A 19859-nucleotide genomic window follows, 5' to 3' on the forward strand; every position below is an offset into this window, starting at 1 on the left:
CCCATGGCATATGGAAGTTCCCAGGCTAGGGGTCTATTCGGAGCTGTAGCCACTGGCCTACACCACAGCCACAGCAACTCGGGATCCAAGCCGCGTCTGCGACATACACCACAGCTCACAGCAACGCCGGATCCTTAACCCACTGAGCGAGGCCCAGGGATCAAACCCGCAACCTCATGGTTCCTAGTCGAATTTGTTTCTGCTGCACCTTGACAGGAACTCCTGCTAATCTGCTTTCTGTCTCCGGACTTTTTGCGCCAGGCTTTGCCTGTTCTGAACATTTCGTGTAAATGGGATTCTGCAACATGTGGTCTTCTGTGTGTGGCTTCTTTTGCTTAATCTTTCATTTCTGTCGCAGCAAGCATCAATACACCATTCCTTTTTCGCAGCCGAACAGTGTTCCGTTGTATGATGTACTGTATGTATTTGGCTTATCCATCGACGCTTGGTGGACATTCGGGTTGTTCCCCTCTTTTGACTGTTCTGAATAATGCTAGGAACGTTTGTGTACGAGTTTTTGTGCGGACGTGTGTTTTCTATCTCTTGGTATCTCGTTGTGGTTTTTTTTTTTTTTTTTTGTCTTTTTTTTGTTGTTGTTGTTGTTGTTATTGTTGTTGTTGCTATTTCTTGGGCCGCTCCCACGGCATATGGAAGTTCCCAGGCTGGGGGTCGAATCGGAGCCATGGCCACCGGCCTACGCCAGAGCCACAGCAACGCGGGATCCGAGCCGTGGCTGCAACCTACACCACAGCTCACGGCAACGCCGGATCGTTAACCCACTGAGCAAGGGCAGGGACCGAACCTGCAACCCATGGTTCCTAGTCGGATTCGTTAACCACTGCGCCACAACGGGAACTCCTCGTTGTGGTTTTGATTGGCATTTCTCTGATGACTAACAGCGTTGCCCATTGTTCGTGAGTTTATTGGCCATTTGTGTATCTCCTCTGGGGAAATATCCGCTCAGATTCTTTGCTCATTTAAAACGTGGGGTTATTTGTCTTTTTATTGTCGAGGTGTTAAGACTTCATAATACATTCTGGATACTGTTCCTGGTTTTTAAATAGGTGCTCGGTCAGTGTTCATTCCTCTTACCAGGTTTCTCACAGAAATCTGTAACGTTTCAGGTGACATCAAGAACTAATGGCCCAGATGTCCAGTGGCCAGGACCTCTTAAACCCTACCCATACGTCTTGCCCAGAGCTCTTCTTAGCACAGAGCCCCCAGCCTTTCTGACCCTAGAGCCCAAATTTGGAGCCTGGAACAGCAAGGGTAGGGAGGGTGTGCAGAGGAGCTGTGGCAGAACCCACAGGCCAGTGGCTGTTTCTTTCTTTTTTCTTTTTTTGGCTGCCCCTCGGCCTGTGGAGCTTCCGGGCCAGGGATCAGAGATCACATCTGAGCCTCGGCCTTGAACTCAGTCACAGCCGTGGCACTGCCAGCTCCTTAACCCATCGTGCCGGGCTAGGGGTCGAACCTGCGTCCCAGGGCTCCCAAGTTGCTGCCGATCCCGTTGCACCGCAGTGGGAGCTCTGGCAGTGGCTGTTTTCTAAGTCCTCTGTTTTTCTAGATGGAGGACCTAAGAGGTAATTGCACAGCTTTTGTTGCTGCTGCAGCACCGCAGTGTCCTCCTCCTTGCGCTGTGGGCATCTGGATGTTGGAGCCAAAGACCACGTAGCGATTAATCTGAGAACATCATCTGCCTTCCACAGTGCTGCCGCCGCCACCCTGACTCACGTATTTTCCAAGGGTGATCTGGGAATTTTAAGTCATGTATAGAAATGTCCCAAGGATAGTCATGGGTCTGTTTTATTTTTTATTATTTTTTTCTTTATTTTTATTGTTTATTTATTTATTGGGGCTGCACCCACGGCTTATGGAGGTTCCCAGGCTAGGGGTCGAATTGGAGTTGTCCCCACCAGCCTACGCCACAGCTGCAGCAACACCAGGTCCGAACTGTGTCCGCAACCCACATGCACCACAGCTCACGGCAATGCCAGATCCTTAACCCACTGAGCGAGGCCAGGGATTGAACCTGCGTCCTCATGGATCCTAGTCAGATTTGTTTCTGCAGCAACATGGCGGGAACTCCCAATCACGGGTCTATTTTAAAGAGAAGGGAGTGTTGCGGGAAGCCTTTAAAGCTGCCTGAGAGGACCTGGAAATTATTTCCTGCAACATGGCGGGAACTCCCCATCACGGGTCTATTTTAAAGAGAGGGGAGTGTTGCGGGAAACCTTAAAGCTGCCTGAGAGGACCTGGAAATTATTCCCCGTTCTGAGAACTGTACTCAGGATCCCCGAGACGTGTTCTGCGCTTGCTGCCCCTCCGCCACCCTCATCCTTTCTCTCCATCCCTTCAGCCTGGCGTCTGTAACCATCCCCTTTCTGCTGATTCAAGTCCAGCTCATCCCTCCAGGCCCAGCGGGGTCTCCTGCCCCCTCCGGAAGCCTCTCAGGGCCGCTATAGTTAGGGCCCCTTCTCCCCGCACACCAGGGGGAAGATACCTCCTGAGGAGTCAAGGCCTTGGCAGTCACCCTGGACCGTCCCCTCCCACAGAGAGCCAGCGCCACCACTTTGTGAAACTGCCGAGCCACAGATCTGCCCTGAAGACCTGGCCTTTCCTTCACCATGGATTTGAAAGGCCGTGGACAGACGTTATTGAGTCCTCCTCGTAAGTCCATCAGGACAGTTTCACATCTCTTCACTGCCCAGGAAATTTGCTCAGAGGACACAGCCAGGCCAGTTGCATTTGAATGATGGTTATTGTTTTAAAAGGGTAGGAGGTCCCTGTAGGCATGTGAGTCCATTACGGTGCAGCTGTCTCTTCTCCTTCTGTTTTTCTCAACATTTGGCCCTGCCTCCACGTGGTTGCCATCAGTTTTGCAGAAAGGCACATTCTACCCTCAGAAAGTGTGCCATCTACTTGGAACGATGAGATAAATCAGAAAATTATTCACTTTTAGAGCTGGAAGATTCCTGGGGGATTATCTCAAAGAATATTTTCCAATCTCCCATCCTGACTAAAAACCATTAAATGCTTTACGTAGAAAAAGAAGAAAGTTTTCCTTTATGAAATAACTTTGGGCTATGGAGCACCTCATGTGGCCCTCTTAGAGATGCACCGTGTGCACTGGTATGTTAAAGGCTCTGAGAAGTCCTGCAGTGAAGACGGCAGCTTGGTTTGATTTAACCTGGCCTATTAAAAACGGTTTTGATCTCAAATTTTGCTGTTCTTTTTTCATGTAGAAATTAACAGCTCCTAGGTCACTAGGCACACAAAGAAACCTGTGTTCAGAAATACTAAGTTGATATGATCAAAGCTAACACAAAGCCAGACATGAAACCAGATTTTCTGACTCCTCCTCCGTTGTTCTTTTTGTTTTGCTTTATTTTATTTATCTTTTTTTTTTTTAAGGGCTGTACCCATGGTGTATGGACGTCCCCAGGCTAGGGGGTCCGATCAGAGCTGCAGCCGCCGGCCTACACCACAGTCACAGCCACACCAGATCCAAGGCACATCTGTGACCTACATCACAGTCACAGCCACACCAGATCCAAGCCACCTACACCACAGCTCACGGCAACGCTGGATCCTTCACTCACTGAGCAAGGCCAGGAATTGAACCCGAGTCCGCATGAATGCTTGTCGGGTTTGTTGCGGCTGAGCCACAGCAGGAACTCCCCACGGGGCCTTTTACAGATAACCACGTCGTACCTGGAAGAGGGTGTGCGGTGTTTGAAATGCTGTCCTGTGTGTCGTTCACGACGAACACGCAGCTGGAGGGTGGGAGCGCCACGCGTGTGAACCCCGGTCCTGTCATTTTACGCGCTCATGACCTTTGGCAGCGAAGCCTTTTAGTCTCCCGGGGTCTCTTTCTTCTTCCCTAAAGAGAGGATGACCCTAACAGCCTGGCGGGGTTGTGGGAGGATGAAGTGCGATCGTCTGTGGGAGCATCATCTGCGTTCGTGTCTTCGTCTCCTCGGACTTTGCTCCCGAGACCAGACGCTGGACCCCGGGACCTGTACCTTGAAGAGGCCAATTTCATCGCAGATGCCGGGAAGGCAGTAAGGGCGATCCTAACGGATATTTATTACATGATGACTTAAAGAATGACGGCGCGTGGGATAGGAGTAATTTCCTGTGGAAATTCAGAGCTCTGTTGAACAGCCGAATATTCATGGGCTTGAGAGGCAACTGATGGGGGCGCGGGCTGGACCTTGCCGATGGCCTGGGGCCGGGTGGACAGACTCTGTCCCAGGTAGGACCCCTTCAGGATCTCAGGCCCCTCCTCCATCCCCACAGCACAAAAATGTCCTCGAGGTTTCTTTTAAAAGAGAGAGCAGTTTGCCCTTGGAAGACAGTTGGGTCCATAGCGTTTGGCAACGAAGTTTGTCCCGAGATGGGAAAGGCATAGGACAGAGGAGACGCTGTAAGAGGTGGCAGGGGGCAGGGCCAGAGCGCAGAATGGCAGGAGGACACAGCCGAGGTTTCCCCAGTGCAGAAGTCAGCCCATCACCCGGGCCTCAAAACATGCCCACGTCGCTTTGCAGTTTGCACTTTTGCCTAGGAATTTCGTCTGGTGCCCTGACATGAAGCCCAGGCATTTGTTAATCACCACCTTGGAAGGACCACAGGCCTGATTCTGAATGACCAGTGGCATCGATGGGGGGGCCTGGCTGCTTTCCTGGGCTTCAGTGCATGTGTGCCAGTTTTAGCTCTCCCTGTGCCATGTAGCAGGACTAACAGGCGACAGGCCCCAAAGGCCCCGTGTCTTTGCCGTCTTCCCCATCTCATGGCTCCCTGGGTTTCTCGTGGCCCTCGCCCTCTCCACGTGCCCTCTCGGAGGGTGGGCGTTTTCAGGAGCAGAGTCTGCGGGTGATGGTAAGTAGCTCGTACAGGCTTGGACCAGTAGCCCCCACAGCCTCGCTGTGCTGAGGGGACCCACGGCAAGAGCATCAGCTTGCACCCCGCTGCAGCTGTGCTGTGCACAGAGGGCCTCTTCATCTGGCACCAGCGCACGAAGTGCCAGCCCTCGCCTGCCATGCCAGGTGCTGGCTCGGCCTCCGGGACGGCGCAAGGCTAAGCATGCTGCTGGCACCGAGCGAGTCACAGCTTCTCTATTTACCTCGAACCAAACAAACCCTGACTCCTGCTTTGAATGTAGCCTGGGGTATCACAGGACGGCAGAAGGGCAACCACATCTATGGAATTGCCTTCTGAGGGCTTTGCCTTGGGCTGCCGTCTGGCATAACTCTTGGGGACTTCAGAGGCCCCTTTGGGAACAGAGTGGCACTTCCTCAAAAGGTTAAACCTGAAGTCACCACGCGACCCAGCAGTTCCACTCCAGGGTCTGCGCCCAAGAGAACCATGGATGTTTGTCCACACAGACTCTTGTAGAATGGCCAGAAAATAGAAACGCCTCCCACGTCCATCAGCGGCTGAAGAGGTAAACGCGTGTGCTGCGTCCATTCAGTGGAAGGTCTGGCAGTAAGAAGGAATGCAGTGCTGGGATGTGCTGCCATGTGGATGAACTTTAAAAAGTTATGTGAAAGACACCAGACGCAAAAGGCCATGTATCGCTATCATTTATATGAATTGTCCAGAATAGGCCCATCCGCGGAGACAGAAAGTCGATTGTCGGTTGCTGGGGGCTGGGGGGAGAGAGCGCGGGGCAGGGCTGCCGACGAGTGTGGGGTCTCTGCGAGGAGGCTGAGAATGTTTTGGAATCAGACAGTCACAAGGATCGCCCGGCTCTGAATAGCCTCAAAAGCACTGAACTGAACCTTTCGTAAGGATGCCTTCTGTGGTATGTGCGTTATAGGTCAGTGTGGCCGTGATGTGAAACACTGCCTTGAACCTGCACTGCAGTCAGGTCCTCTGCGGACGTAGACGTGTTGACCAGGAGTCAAGTGAAAAGTCGTGGGCGGGGACGTTGCGGGAGAGGGGAAGCCCTGTTCCCGCCGCCGGAGAGAAGCTCCAGGTTTGGGTGAGCAGTGTTTTGAGGGCACATCGAGTGTTTTCTGAGTGTTTTGGACGATGTCTGTTCCAAATTTTGGATCGCCCTGAACTTCCTACTTCCAACCTCCTACCTGCAAATAAGCTCCATTTGGAGCCTGTTAAGAGTCCAGTGATGAATGAATACATGTGCTCTGTCGTATGTTGAAGAAGTTACTTGGGGATTTCCCATCGTGGCTCAGGGGAAACGAACCCAATTAGTATCCATGAGGACACAGGTTCGATCCCTGGCCTTGCTCAGTGGGTTAAGGATCCCGCGTTGCTGTGGCTGTGGCGTAGGCCGGCGGCTACAGCTCTTGATTCAACCTCAAGCCTGGGAACTTCCATATGCTGCGACTGCGGCTCTAAAAAGACCAAAAAGAAGAAAAGAAAAAAACTATTTGCACCAACAAAAAAAATGCAGAGATGAGCCCCATACCTTCACCAGGTTCGGAGGTGATGACGTTGAGCCGTTTGCTTTATCACTCCCGCGTTCCCTCTCAGCGTCTCTTTGTTGTCACGGGTATGTGCACACACATGTATATATTCACATGTTGGTAAATGCTGTTTTTTTCTGAATGAACAGAGGGTAGGTTATGAATGTCCTGGCCCCTAACTTCTGCACTATCCGGCACAGTAGCCACTAGCCCCAAAGGGTGTTTAAATGGAGAGTAAACAGAACGTAAAAGTCAGTGCCTCCGTCACACAAGCCACACTTTCAGGTGTTCAGTAGGTGCCTGTCGTGGTGAGTGGCTACCGCATGGGACCAAAGGGCACGGGCCAGCATCACTCGGGGTTCGAGGGGACGCGGCGCCGTGTCCCGCCCCACGCTCACCGCGCGCAGCGCCCAGCAGTTGGCGGCTCGGAGAACTCAGCCCTGATTCCGTGCTCCTGTCTGAGCCACGGTTCGTACCCCAGTTTTGTCAGCTGACCCAGCGATGTTCTCGTTCCTTTCAGAATGAGGTCTTCTTGGTGGCCCAGATTGGCTTGGCTCCCGCTCAGGGGAAGCACGTGGACTCTGTACAGACGGTGAAGCTGGAGCTGGGGTTCCGCACTATGGCCCTTCTTTTCATAAACTTGGGTCCTTCCTTCAACTCGCATGCTGGGACCCGCTGGTGTTTCCTTAGCTCAGAAGTGACGCGGTGCCTGGGTCACTGGTTGACTATCTCAAACTGCAACCCCCCCCACCCCCACCCCTGATTTGCGTACTGACGCTTAGTGTCTGAGCAGGTGTGGCTCTGCTCTTAAAGCAGCAGGAAAGAAAAAGGAAACCAGCCTCCCCAGCCATCTCGCTTTTGTTTTATTCTGATAAGTTCTCCCACATTTTAGCCTGCAGCCAAGGAAAGTCTCTATCTTGTTTCCTGTTTGTTTTGTTTTATGGCTTCGAAGCCATCCCAAGGCTCTGAATCGTTTCATGGAGCCCAGGACCATCCTGTGCCGGACTCCCATCCCACATTCCCAGGTGCCACCAGCCCTGGCCCATTGTCACCTCACTGTCCTACCGTCCAGGGGAAAGGGGACGCTGGTGATTCTCAGCCGTACTTTGGATGAAAAGGGGCAGGGGAGGACGGCGAGCAAAATTGCAGAGTGATTTCTCCATTGGACCTGACTGTGTCAGAGCTTGTCCTGCAAGAGTTCCTGGTGACTTGATGGGACTTTAAGGCAGGAGTGAGCGGATTCCTGGGGTTGCTAACTCCACTTCCATAGAGCACCACCCCCGTGATTCTTAGCATTTGGAGGGAGTAAAAGCTGGGAACATGGCAATCAACAGGCTTATTCTTGTACCTTCTATTTCCATTTGCCCCTCAGAATGTATTCTCATACCTCCTCCCACCTTTTATTTTGATTCAGCATTTCTTGGAAGAGAAAAATATTTAGCAAGGTAAGAGTCACTGAAGAACTCAGTGGGAATCTTACATGAGCCATATAGTGTGAGCCAAGGAAGAAAAGAGAAATGGATTCATGCAGAGAGAGGGGAAATGGAGCTGATAGCTTCATTTTCTGCTTAACTAAAAAAGAATGCAGAGGGCTTGGCTGGCAGGGTCAAGACCACAGGGCGAGCAGCTGGGAGCCGCGCGAGCAGTGAAGTTTTTGCCCTTCGCCGCCCTTTGGGGGCTGACATAGAAAGGACTGTCAGCACTGGTCCCTTGGCCCCCTTTGGAGGAGTAAATTGAGGGCGTTTGATGCTGGTGAAAGAACCGGAGCACTCCTCCTGTGTCCCGCCACCAGGACGAAAACGGAAATTCGGGTGTCCCCCATTCCTGCCTTCTGTGTAACAAGAGGTTCCCTGATTGGCTGAATTGTTCTGACTGATCCCTCAGCTTCTATGAGGCTTTTTCTGTGTGTTCTCACTTGTTGTTGTGGGTCTCTGTCCCTCCAGACCTGAGCTGGAGCCTTAGGTTTTGGTATGAGTGTCCTCCCAGCGTCAGCAGAGGCAGTATCTCTGAGACCTGGCCCAAGCACTGATTGAGTTTCAGGCCACCTCTGGCCTTGGAGATACAGGATGAGAATCGAGAATCGGGCAGGCTGGGGATGGAGGGTCTTTACCAGCACGACCCTCTGCAGCCTGCTGTCTGGGTTCACCCAGGGAAGCACTGCAGCCACCTGGCCTCTGCAACCTGTGTCTGGGCTCACTCAGGGAAGCACTGCAGCCACCTGGTCCCTGCAGCCTGTGTCTGGGGTCACTCAGGGAAGCACTGCAGCCACCTGGCCCCTGCAGCCTGTGTCTGGGCTCACTCAGGGAAGCACTGCAGCCACCTGGCCCCTGCAGCCTGTGTCTGGGGTCACTCAGGGAAGCACTGCAGCCACCTGGCCCCTGGTGTGTCTGAGCTCTTTCTGGCAGCAGAGCTGCCATCATGCCCCATAAGCTCCCGTGTTCCCAGGCAAGTCACCCAGCCGGCCTGGCCATGCGTGCCCTCTGCCACGCCAGGAAAGGGACCAGCCTTCTTCACCTGTCACCATGATTTACATGTTCCCTTGGATTCCTCTCCTGCCCTCTGCCTTCCCTGGCCTTTAGCTCCTTCGTTTCTTGTCTGTGGCCTTGCTTACTTCTCACCGATGCTGCGTTTCCTCCAGGATCCTGCCTCCCAGATGCACCTCCAAGGTGAGCAGGTCGCCTCTAGGCTCTGCCATGAGCCCGTCTTCCATCCAGACGCCCTGCTAATCCTTTCCCCCCAGCAAATATCTCTGCAGCTCCCACGACCTCCAGGATTCCATGGAGGCAGGTGCCAGAGGCCCTCCTCACCTGACTCCCATCTTTCCAAGTTCATTTGCACTCGCCCTGCGGGAGCCTCCCTGAAGTCAGACCCTTTCTTCTGCCTCATGCTCCCTTTAGATGGCTTCCGTCCTGCTTTATCTCCTATTGTCTTATTTTTATTTTATTTTTTTCTTGCTTTTTAGGGCTATACCTGCAGCATATGGAAGTAGAGGTCAAATCAGAGCTACGGCTGCCAGCCTGTGTCACAGATGCAGCAACATGGGATCTGAGCCACAGCTGCGACCTACCCCACAGCTCATGGCAATGCCGGATCCTTAACCTACTGAGCGAGGCCAGGGATCCAAACCACATCCTTATAGATACTAGTCGGATTTGTTGCCCCTGAACCACAATGGGAACTCCCAAGCTATCTTATTTTTATATTGCATCAACAAACTCACCCAGGTTCTGGGGAACATAGATGGCTTAGAAAACTTAAATAAGACCAGGTCTGCTCTTACTCCCCAAGCCCAGTGTGTTTCCCCTGGCCCCTGTGCTTCATCTGCCCCCTTCCTCCTCCTGGGGTGCCCTTCTGCATCCAGGCTCCCGGACCCCTGCAGCGTTCAGTTGGTAACAGTTACGCCTGCCTGATGCAGTCAGTGGTCTTCTCTCCTGTCACCCATTTCGTCTTTAAAGAGCAGTAATACTGTTGGTCACGACGCCTGTAGTCTTTGCATAGCACTTGGGGTGCTGCTAAGACCTGGTAGGCACTCAGATGATATTTCTGGATGCCCACCATGGCCTGTAGACTCCTCAGCTTGGCAGAGATGGAGATCTGACTTCATACCTTCATCAAGGATTATGAGGTTCAGAAGGACTGATTCTTCCTAACCGACCCAACAGAAGACTGACTAATCTCCACCATTGAAAGAGACCATCTTGGGTATTCATACACGGGGCATTTCCTCCTTAGTCAGAAGGAGTCTTTCTGGAATCCCAGTGAAAGATCAGAGATGGCTTACTGAGCACAGAATTTGAGCAAAAGGCATTACGGTGCTTTTAGGATACCTATAAATTATGAAAACATTCTCTGCTCCAGAGATATTTCTCTCTGAAGAACCTATATCCGGCATCTAGTTTCAAATACTGTTTCTCCCCCTTAACAATGAAAAAAATCTCAGACTCTTATTTATAGACCTCACTGGGACACCTGTCACTTATCATTGTAACATCACCCGTCTTTGTCTTGCTACATTCAGCCTATTATAGTTTCCAAATTTATAGATATTCTGGTTATTTATATTTTAGGTTCTTCAGTTTTGAGTCACAAATAAGATGACATCTTAAATCCTGGTTTGTAATTTTTGAGGATTCCTCTTTTAGGATCTGCCGCTCTCTATTTATGAAATAATATAACGTGACACCCCTGCTAGGGGAATGACAGATACTGCGCCTCAATTCGAGGAGTCTCAGTCCAGATCCCATGTAAGTAAGGAGTCCAGAATAGCGTTTGTTCGGCTGTTAATGAATCAGTAGTACCCTGGGTGTGTGAGCAATGCTATTTTTAAGCCCATTGCTGACTGCAGTGATAAAGGGGGTACAGACTGTGCCTTGCCAGCTTGTGAGCTTACCGTGAGTAATACCCATGCTTTTTATGATGGCAGAACTTGAATATTCTTTACCCAGAACATAACCATCGCATCACGCACCTGGGGGCGGGGTGTGAAAAGCGTTCTCCCCACGGGTCCTAAGCTAGTTCTCCCTCGAGGGCATGTCAGCCTAAATTCTGCTGTGCCCAACTGCTGTTTGGGTTTGGAGAGCAGCTTCCTGTTTTAGTCACCGGAAGGGCGTTTGTCTCAGTTTCCATACCAGACAAGCAGCATTTGTGGTGGGTGGTCCTTTGCCTTCCACTGCCTCAGGAAGGTTGTTGTGGGGGGGGGGGCGGGGTTAAGTGTGTGCACACCTGAAGTCACTCATAGCTGTGAAGACCGGAGCTGTTCCATTATTTGACACATGGATTCAGAAAGAGCACAGAAGTGATGCTAAAATATGAAAGATAGGGATTGAACTATTTAGAATTTTTTAAGTTGTCTCGAAAAAAAGATGTGTGCTCTGATTTTGATGGGTGAGGATGCTGAGCATCAAAATATTATTACATTCAACCTCATTAATTCAGACTCATTCAGGATAGCAGCATTAAGGAAAATTGCAGCGCTGGTTAGGATGGGCTGAGTTATACTGTGGCAGCAGCCTCTCCCCCCTTCTCCCCCCCCCCCGTCCCAGATCTCAGGAACTTAAAACACCAAAGCCTTGCTCCATGATCTTCCTGCCTGTCCACCTTGGTTCAGCTGGGGTCTGGGCTCCTCGATATGCTCATTGAGTTCCTGCTTCCATTCCCGGACCTATCACTGCCTGCCTTAGCAAGGGAAAGCGGGACCAAATGGGAAACTGCACACTGGCTGTCAAAAGCTTCGGCCTGGAAACGACACCCCTCTCTCACTTGTTATTGGCCAAGGTTAATCCCACGGCCAAGGCTAATTCCAGGTTACTTGCCTTTGGCTCCCTGCGTTCCCCAGGGGTTTTCAGAGTGAAGGGCAATTTACTGGAATACCAAAGAAAATATTAGAATATGTATACTTTGGAGGTCCCATCATGGCTCCGAGGTAACGAACCCGACTAGTAGCCATGAGGACATGGGTTCAATCCCTGGCCTCGGTCAGCGGGTTAAGGATCCAGCGTTGCCGTGGGCTGTGGTATAGATCTCAGACGTGGCTCGGATCTGGCGTGGCTGGGGCTGTGACGCAGGCCGACAGCTACAGCTCCAATGTGACCCCTAGCCTGGGAACCTCCATATGCCGTGGGTGCGGCCCTGAAAAGATTTTAAAAAAAGAAGAATATGTGTATTTTATCTCATCCTTTTAAGTTTCCTACTTTTGTAAACTTGGTAGTAAAGTGTTTTCATAAACGTGGTAATAAAATAGAACATATATAATTCATTTAAAAGAAACACCGCATGTATTAGGAGTGTTCAGGGTTTTTTTTGTATTAAATGCTCAATCAAAACCACTTAGATCATAGTTGACATAAAAGAACACATGTGCGCTAGTATGTACCCAGTCCCATAAACGGGGTCCCATTTATGACCAGGAGTAGTGCTTTTTTTAAAAAAAATTTTTTTAATTGAAGTGTAGTTGATTTACAGTGTTTTAAGCGTATAGCAAAGTGATCCAGTTTACATATACATAGATCCGGTTTCCACTCTAGGTTATTAGCAGATGTCGACTATAGCTCCCCGGGCTCTACTGCAGGTCCCTCTTGTTTCTTCAAAAGATAATAGTGTGCTGGGGAACGCTTTTGATGGAGATGTCACCCGGAAGAGAAAGGTGAAGTCGGTAACATACGGAATCTGTATCAGGATCTCGGAAGCCCCGCACACACCCCGGGGTCCTCGGCAGGGTGGAGGGAAGTTGTTCTTCCCGACCCAGCTGCCCTTCCTCCAGGAGCAGCATGTGAGATGAGGAGCATGTCAGCCCTCGTCCCGTTTCACTGTCTTCCTGCTCGGGCTGTCCAGTGGTTCGGAAATAGCCCGCCGGGTCCCCCGATGGACCGCCAGGCGGGATGCCGCAGGGACCGTGGTTCCGTGAGAACTCAGTCCATCGCAGCCAGCCAGCGTGGGCGGTGCCTGACCTCGGCTGGGCCTCGGTGACCCTCCCCACCCACCCCACTCCTCCTCTGTCACCGACTGCTTACCTCCAGCCGACTGTGGGCCAGACGCCCCTTCCAGTGCGTGACAAACGCTGACTCATTACTTCACCACCAGGACCCACTCCCCCCATTTCACAGGTGAGGAAATTGAAGGTGCAAAGACGCTGCGTTGCTTACTGAGACCTTGCAGCCAGCAAGGGGCAGACCTCAGAAACCCTTGGAAACGAGCCCTTGGAACACAAACCGCTATTAAGTTAGGACCGCCTCTGTCCCCAGCTGCCATCCTGTGTGCCCCAGAGCGGGCACATGAGAGCTTTCTGACGTCTTCGCTGTGCTCCACGGGGAGGGAGCAGGATCCAGTATGATCGCAGCGGGCACCTCCCCTCCAGCCGCGTGCCAGTGGCCAGTGCTGTGGGGTTGCTGGGTCGTCACAGCACTGAGACTGGCCTGATGACTCACAGCATACAAATGTCCTTTGCCGCAGACCTAAGAACCTGCTGTAGTTTACACAGCGTGGAACAGCTAGCTCTTGGTTTGCCCTGCCACGGGATCCCCTACCAGCTGATGTTTATACTCACAACATCCGCACGCAAATAACTCCTTAAATATGGTATATTTAATATACAGTACTGCTCTTTGTTTATATCGTGCTTTGTAGTTTACAGAACCCATCCCAGTGTTACTTTATCATCCTGCGTGTGCTTACAATATCATTTCACTTGTGCTAGCAGGTGTTCTGGCTTCTCACCTTTCTCCCTTCTTTTGTTTCTTTCTCCTTCCCCCTCCTCGCCCTTCCTCCCTCCCAGCATCCCTGCCTGCCTTTCCCCCTTTCCTCCTCGCATCTTCCCACCCCCTCCCACCATCGGGCGGGCTTCCCACATCCATCGCTAGTTGAGTTTCGTCACCTGTCAGTTAAAGGCAACCGAGAGTAATGAAAAAATTCTCCAAGGAGCAAAGGAGCTGTAATGCAGAGTTACGGTTGTAAACAGCAGTCGCCATTTAAGTCACGTAAGAAGGATGTATTGCTGTGCTTTGAAGAGGGGGAAGGAAGGGATTCTGTCTCTGAAAAGAACCCAGGGGACAGGGTTCCATGCATTGGGCCTCCTGGGCATTGCTGGGTCTCTGTGGTGTCTTCACAAAGTTTTCTTTGCAGGTAGATAACAGCTTTGGAGAGAAATGTTCAAAGAAATACATAAACATGAGGACCCAAGGCAGCGACAGGTGGTACGCTGAGAGCAGGATGCACAAGGCGGCCCCCTTGTCCTGGTTTCTCTGTTCCAAGGCAAGAAGCTGAGGTCTAGACAGGGCAAGTGCCAGCCAGGGCTCCTTAACTTGCTGTGGCTAGCAGGGAGGCACTGAGCTTTTCCCTGCTTTCCAGAGAGATTGTGCTGCTTCAGAGTCACATGCTGAGCATGAAGAGCAAATACACTGGCGTAAAGAGAGGAGGTGTTCAACACTCCCCCCCGTGCCCCCACAGGACAGGACTTGGAAGTGAGATGGGGCCGTGGGCTAAGGATGCTTCTGTTGCCTTTCAGCCTGGAGGCGATGCGGCAGAGGCAGGCTGTCGGGGGCAGTCTGCCGTTTGGCCGGCATGACCTGTGACTGTTGTAAATACTTTATCACAGCTTCAGTACGAGCACGTTTTTCCCAATGAACTGCATCCTGAATTATATCACAAAGTGCGTTCGTTTCCTCGGGCCACTATTACAAAGTACCACAGACTAGGTGACCTAAAACGACAGATAGCTATTCTCTCACAGTTGCGGAGCCCACAAGTCTGAAAGCAAAACGGCAGCAGGGCCATGCTCGGCTGGGACTTCAGGGGCCGCCCTTCCTCGCCTGCGCCTGGCTTCGGGTGGCCCCAGCCATCCTCAGCCCTCCCTGGCTCGCAGCTGCATCGCTCTCCCCGTGTCCTTACGTGGAGCTCTTTATGTGCCTGTGTCTGTTCTCCTCTTCTTACAAGGATGTCAATCATACTGGCTCAGAACTCACCTTAACAGCCTCGTCTTAACCTGATTACACCTGCGAAGATCCTGTTTCCAAATGAGGCCACCTTCACAGGTACTGGGGGTAAAGACCCCAGCGTGTCTGTTGAGGGGACATACAGTACTAGAGTTTATCCAGAGTAACAGGAGTAACACAGAGGAACAGAAGGTGCGTGATTTGTTGGTGTAAGAGAGTTGGCCGTGGCCCGTAGTCACAGGAACACCAGCACGGAAGAGCGGAAGGAGGGTTTTCAGTTTTGATGCTGAGTGTGCCAAACGTTTCGGAAGGAGACGCTAAGCTCAAAAGACAAATTAGTTATGGGCTGGGGGTGGGATGGGTAAGGGTTACGTGAAACACGTGACTTGGTAAGAGGCATTGGAGAATAACTGCTTCCTTTTTGCCTGAAAGGGAAAAGACCTATCAGATTTTTAGTTGTGACTGGGACTTTATAACCCATTTCTAAAAGATAGAAAAATTCAATGAGGCCTACGCTTGCCCCCCCAGACCCCTCCCTGACCCCCTCAGTACCTGCCCAGCCCCTGGTCACTGCTTCCTTGAGCTGCTCGGTGATGATCTGGAAACAACACTGAATGGAGGGGATTCCCAATGATCAGAAATGGCTGAAAGATTTGGGGACAGTACTTTTGTAGAGATTTGTTGTGGGAGCCACGGCTCAGGAGTAACAAACCCGACTAGTGTCCATGAGAACTCGGGTTCGATCCCAGGCCTCACCCAGTGGGTTAAGGATCTGGCGTTGCCATGAGCCGTGGTGTAGGCCGCAGGTGCGGCTCGGATCCCAAGTTGCTGTGGTTGTGGTATAGGTTGGCAGCTCCAGCTCTGATTTGAACCCTAGCCCTCCATGTGCTGCAGGCACAGCCCTAAAAAAAAAAAGACACCCAAACATGAATACTGTTGAAGCTTTAACCAGCTCACGGAGAACATTTCAGGGACCAAGTGAACAGACTTCTAGATCTTCGAAAAATGTGTATTTCAATGAAACTCTGGGTGGACACCAAAAATGTAGCTGATTTTTTGCTTTGATGCTTTGTGAAGGTTCACCCTTTTTAACAAGTGTATTTAAAAGATGATCTTGGTATTCCTGTCGTGCTGCAGTGGAAACGAATCCGACTAGGAACCATGAGGTTTCGGGTTCAGTCGCTGGCCTTGCTCAGTGGGTTAAGGATCCGGCGTTGCCGTGAGCTGTGGTGTAGGTCGCAGACGCGGCTGGGATCTGTCGTTGCTGTGGCTGTGACTGTGGTGTAGGCCGGCAGCTGTAGTAGCTCCAATTCAACCCCTAGCCTGGGAACCTCCATATGCTGAGGGTTCGGCTCTAAAAGGACAAAAGACAATAAAATAAAAAAGTTGATCTTGAGCTCCTCAGTTGGGAAGAAAATGCAGAATTAAAAAAGGTAAGTCCTCACCACCTTTGAACTAAAAGGACAGGGCGGGTAACAGAAGGGAAGCAGAGTGAGTCTGAGAAAAGACCACCTGGGGCGGGGGTGCTCCTTACTGACACCAGAAGAGCACCGAAGAAGCAAGTTCGTCCTCCTCCCCCAGCCTCGCCGGCCCACGGGCCCACGGCGGGTCGGTCCCTCGAGTGTACTCAGGGTCTCCCTCAGAAACGTCTGGTACACTCAGAATGGGAATGAGAAGCGGCGTTTACCTTCCCACTTTGGTGGGAGGTTTTTGGTGTTTGTCTTTTTACGGCCGCACCTGCAGCACGTGGAGGGTCCCAGGCTAGGGGTCGAATCAGAGCTACGGCTGCCGGTCTACACCACAGCCACAGCAGCTCGGGATCCGAGCTGCACCTGTGACCTACACCACAGCTCATGCCAACACCAGGTCCTTAACCCTCTGAGTGAGGCCAGGGATCGAACCTGCATCCTCATGGGTACTAATCAGATTCATTACTTCTGAGCCACAGTGGGAACTCCCAATTCTCTTTCATACCCCAGTGACCACAGTGATCCCTCCGTGTACGTTACAGAGCCGTTCCTGCGCGCTCTTTTCTAGAAGCACTGTGTCAATAACATAAACTTAGGCAGACTTTAATTCAGAATAAGCACTTTTGCTTGTCTCCATGTATAACATCTGACTAATCGCAGTCCCCTCCTGGGTCCTTTGAGGCAAGATACAGGGAAATGACAACACAGAATGTCGCCTCTCCGAGGAGGGGAAAGCTGAGTTCTTTTAGAACGTCTTGACGATGTAGCCCGAGAAAGTTACACGTTAGCAAAATGCTTTCGGTGTCCTTAAACCTACGGCTAAGGGTTGCCGTGTCTCCCCCAGCACCGCCCCCCCCCACCTGCAGAAACTGACATGTTTAATTCCCAATCCCATGACTTCAGAACGTGACCTTGTTTGCGGCAGGATCTTGATCGAGGTAGTCAAGATACGGGTTGTTCGAGCGAGCCCTAGTCCAGCACGATTGGTGTCCTTATAAAAGAGGGGATTGTGGATGTAAACACACGCGTGGAGTGAAAACAGCTGCTGACAAACCTCAGAGAGGCCTGGAACGATCCTCAGAAGAACTTGACCCTGCACACACCCTGATGTTGGACGTCCAGCCGCCAGAACCAGGAGAAAACAAACTTCTATTGTTTCCACTCCCCACTCTAGCAAACAAATACGCCTGTGCTGAGGTGGTGGTGATGTTTTATTTGTTTGTTTGAATAATTTCTTTAGGCTTTTTTTTTTTTTTTTTTTTTTTTTTTTTAGGGCTGCACCCATGGCATATGGAGGTTCCCAAGCTAGGAGTCGAATCAGAGCTGCAGCTGCCTGTCTACACCACAGCCACAGCAACACCAGATCCGAGCCACATCTGCGACCTACACCACAGCTCATGGCAACGCTGGATCCTTAACCCACTGAATGAGGTCAGGGATCGAACCCGCACCCTCAAGGTTCCTAGTCGGATTCTCTTCCGCTGTGCCATGATGGGAACTCCTGTTTTAATAGTTTAGTTTCTTAATGAGTGCAGTTATTCCTTGAAAAAGGTGTTTTTGAGTTCCTGTTTTCCTTTCACTGATCCTACCAGTTTCCTGGAGAAAGAAACTGAAAACCACGTGTGTCATCTTATCAGTCTCATGCTTTTCTTCATCAGAATTGTCTTGGATTGGTAATTTTCAGATTGCTTCTGAGCACTTGGGAACATGGCTTCTAGATAATCAATTTATAGGCTCCGTGTCCTCACCCGCTGCGGTGAAAGGCTGGCGCATCCCTAATGATTTATGGCTTAGTCCAGGGCACTGCGGCAGAGTCACAGGAAGGGGAATTTGGGAAAGGCTTGAAGCTGGTGTAGGTGAAGTTAGCAACCTTCGGGAAGAGAACGTCTGACCAGAGAGAGGGGCTGATAGGGACAAATAATGCACCCGCAGGTAGACAGATTGTGGAGCGTTGGCAAATGGCAGGCAAAGGAGGTTTTCTCTATTGAAGAAACACAGCTTATGGGAGAATGTGCAGATTCAAGGAAGATGACATAAAAGACTACACCAGCTTCAAGCCTCTCATAAAAGACTTGAAAAGTCCTGAAGGGAAGCCTATTTCTTGGGAAAGTAAGGGGCATCGCGTTGGGCTCTCGTCTTTCTCTCCTGCTGCCCCTGTGGGAAAAGAGGGCCCGGCCCGTGGCTTGCTCCCCGCCACGCCCAGTGGGGCTTTCTCTGTCTTCCTTCCCCCAGATCAGTCTCTTTTGTTTTTTTCCCCCATCGTTTTATCCTTGACTCCTCCCTGCACCTCATGCTGCCCTCCTCATACCGTTTGACAGTGTCTGTGCCCCCAGGGATTGTGTCACTGGCCACCTGCTCTACTTTCTACCTCGTCCCTCCTGGGAAACGGCTTTACCCGCATGGATCCCGTTTTCCCGTAGGTCCGACGACAGCCCTCAGGTCTTCCTCCAGCCACGACCTCTCGCCCGTTCTCCCGTCCGGGTTTTCCTCTGGCTACATAAGTGTTGTTACGGCTGCCCCCAGTGAGCTCTGTCCAGAATAGAGCGCTTCCAGCTGGACTCCGCCGTCAACATCGGCAGCAGCACTGTTCCTTTCTCGGTCCGTTTGGAATGTGAACCTTTGATGTCAGTCTTTGCGCGTTTCCTTGTCCTTGTCGCTCTGTCCTGCGGAGCCTCGTTGAGCAATGTTTCTGGCCCCGCCCCTTGGCCCTTGGCCTCCTGCATGGGCTGGTTCGGGGTTCCTGTGCCCTCTTCCCCCACCGCCGATGCCTGATTTCCATTCTCTTTTCAAAACGGTTTGTCTTCATTCAGGACCCGACTCAGCCAGTGGGCACTGGATGCTGACTGTCAGTGACCAGCGGCTCTTGACACGGTAACTGGTAAATTCAGCACCTCCTTGCCTCAGATGCAGGAGGAACAATTAGTTGATCAGTGACTGTGTCTGCTGGGATCTCCTGTCGGTGCTTGTAATTCAGCTTGTGGGAGACACATTCCGTTATCCTGTCCCCCAAGAGAAGCCACTCTTTCACACCACCTCCCATCTTTCGGGTCACCATCCCCGGAACCCTGGTCCCTTCAGGCCCCGGACTGTTTGAGTCTTCTCTCTCCGTTGCCCTTGTGTCCCATCTGCCCGTGTGTCTGGCCTTTCCTTCCTTGCCATGTCCTTGCTGTTTTCTCAGGCAGTTCTCTAGCCCAGGTCCCCGTGGCCTCGGCCTGGACGGCCGTGACAGCCCAGGCCCTCCTCCTCGGGACCAGCGCTCTGGCCGCTGTGCCCCAGAGGAGTGACATGTAACCTCTTTCAGGGGGTCAGTTTATTGTATTTAAGCAGTTTTAAATGGTTCAACTCCTCAGATGTCGCCATAACCGGAGGACAGAGAAACACTGCGTGAGCTGGGATCACAGTAGTGGGTGTCATTATCTTACCAGGTGGCATACAGTCGATGAACCCCCTACTTTATTTATTTATTTATTTTTGTCTTTTTAGGGCAGCACTCGCGGCATATGGAGGTTCCCAGGCTAGGGGTTGAATCGAAGCTG

General features: G+C 51.5%; 1 protein-coding gene and 1 long non-coding RNA gene across 4 annotated transcripts in view; one reads left to right on the plus strand and one right to left on the minus strand.

Moving 5' to 3' along the window:
* HIPK2 (homeodomain interacting protein kinase 2) overlaps positions 1-19859 on the plus strand; it is a 201281-nt gene that overhangs the window by 33061 nt on the left and 148361 nt on the right. The window lies entirely within an intron of this gene.
* Positions 13491-19093, minus strand: LOC106508201. Its single transcript, XR_002340220.1, has 2 exons — positions 18719-19093; positions 13491-15756 (listed from the first exon to the last, which is right to left on the minus strand). It is a non-coding gene; the product is annotated as an uncharacterized LOC106508201 (long non-coding RNA).

Source organism: Sus scrofa, chromosome 18 (genome assembly GCF_000003025.6).
Source record: "Sus scrofa isolate TJ Tabasco breed Duroc chromosome 18, Sscrofa11.1, whole genome shotgun sequence".
Lineage (NCBI taxonomy): Eukaryota > Metazoa > Chordata > Mammalia > Artiodactyla > Suidae > Sus > Sus scrofa.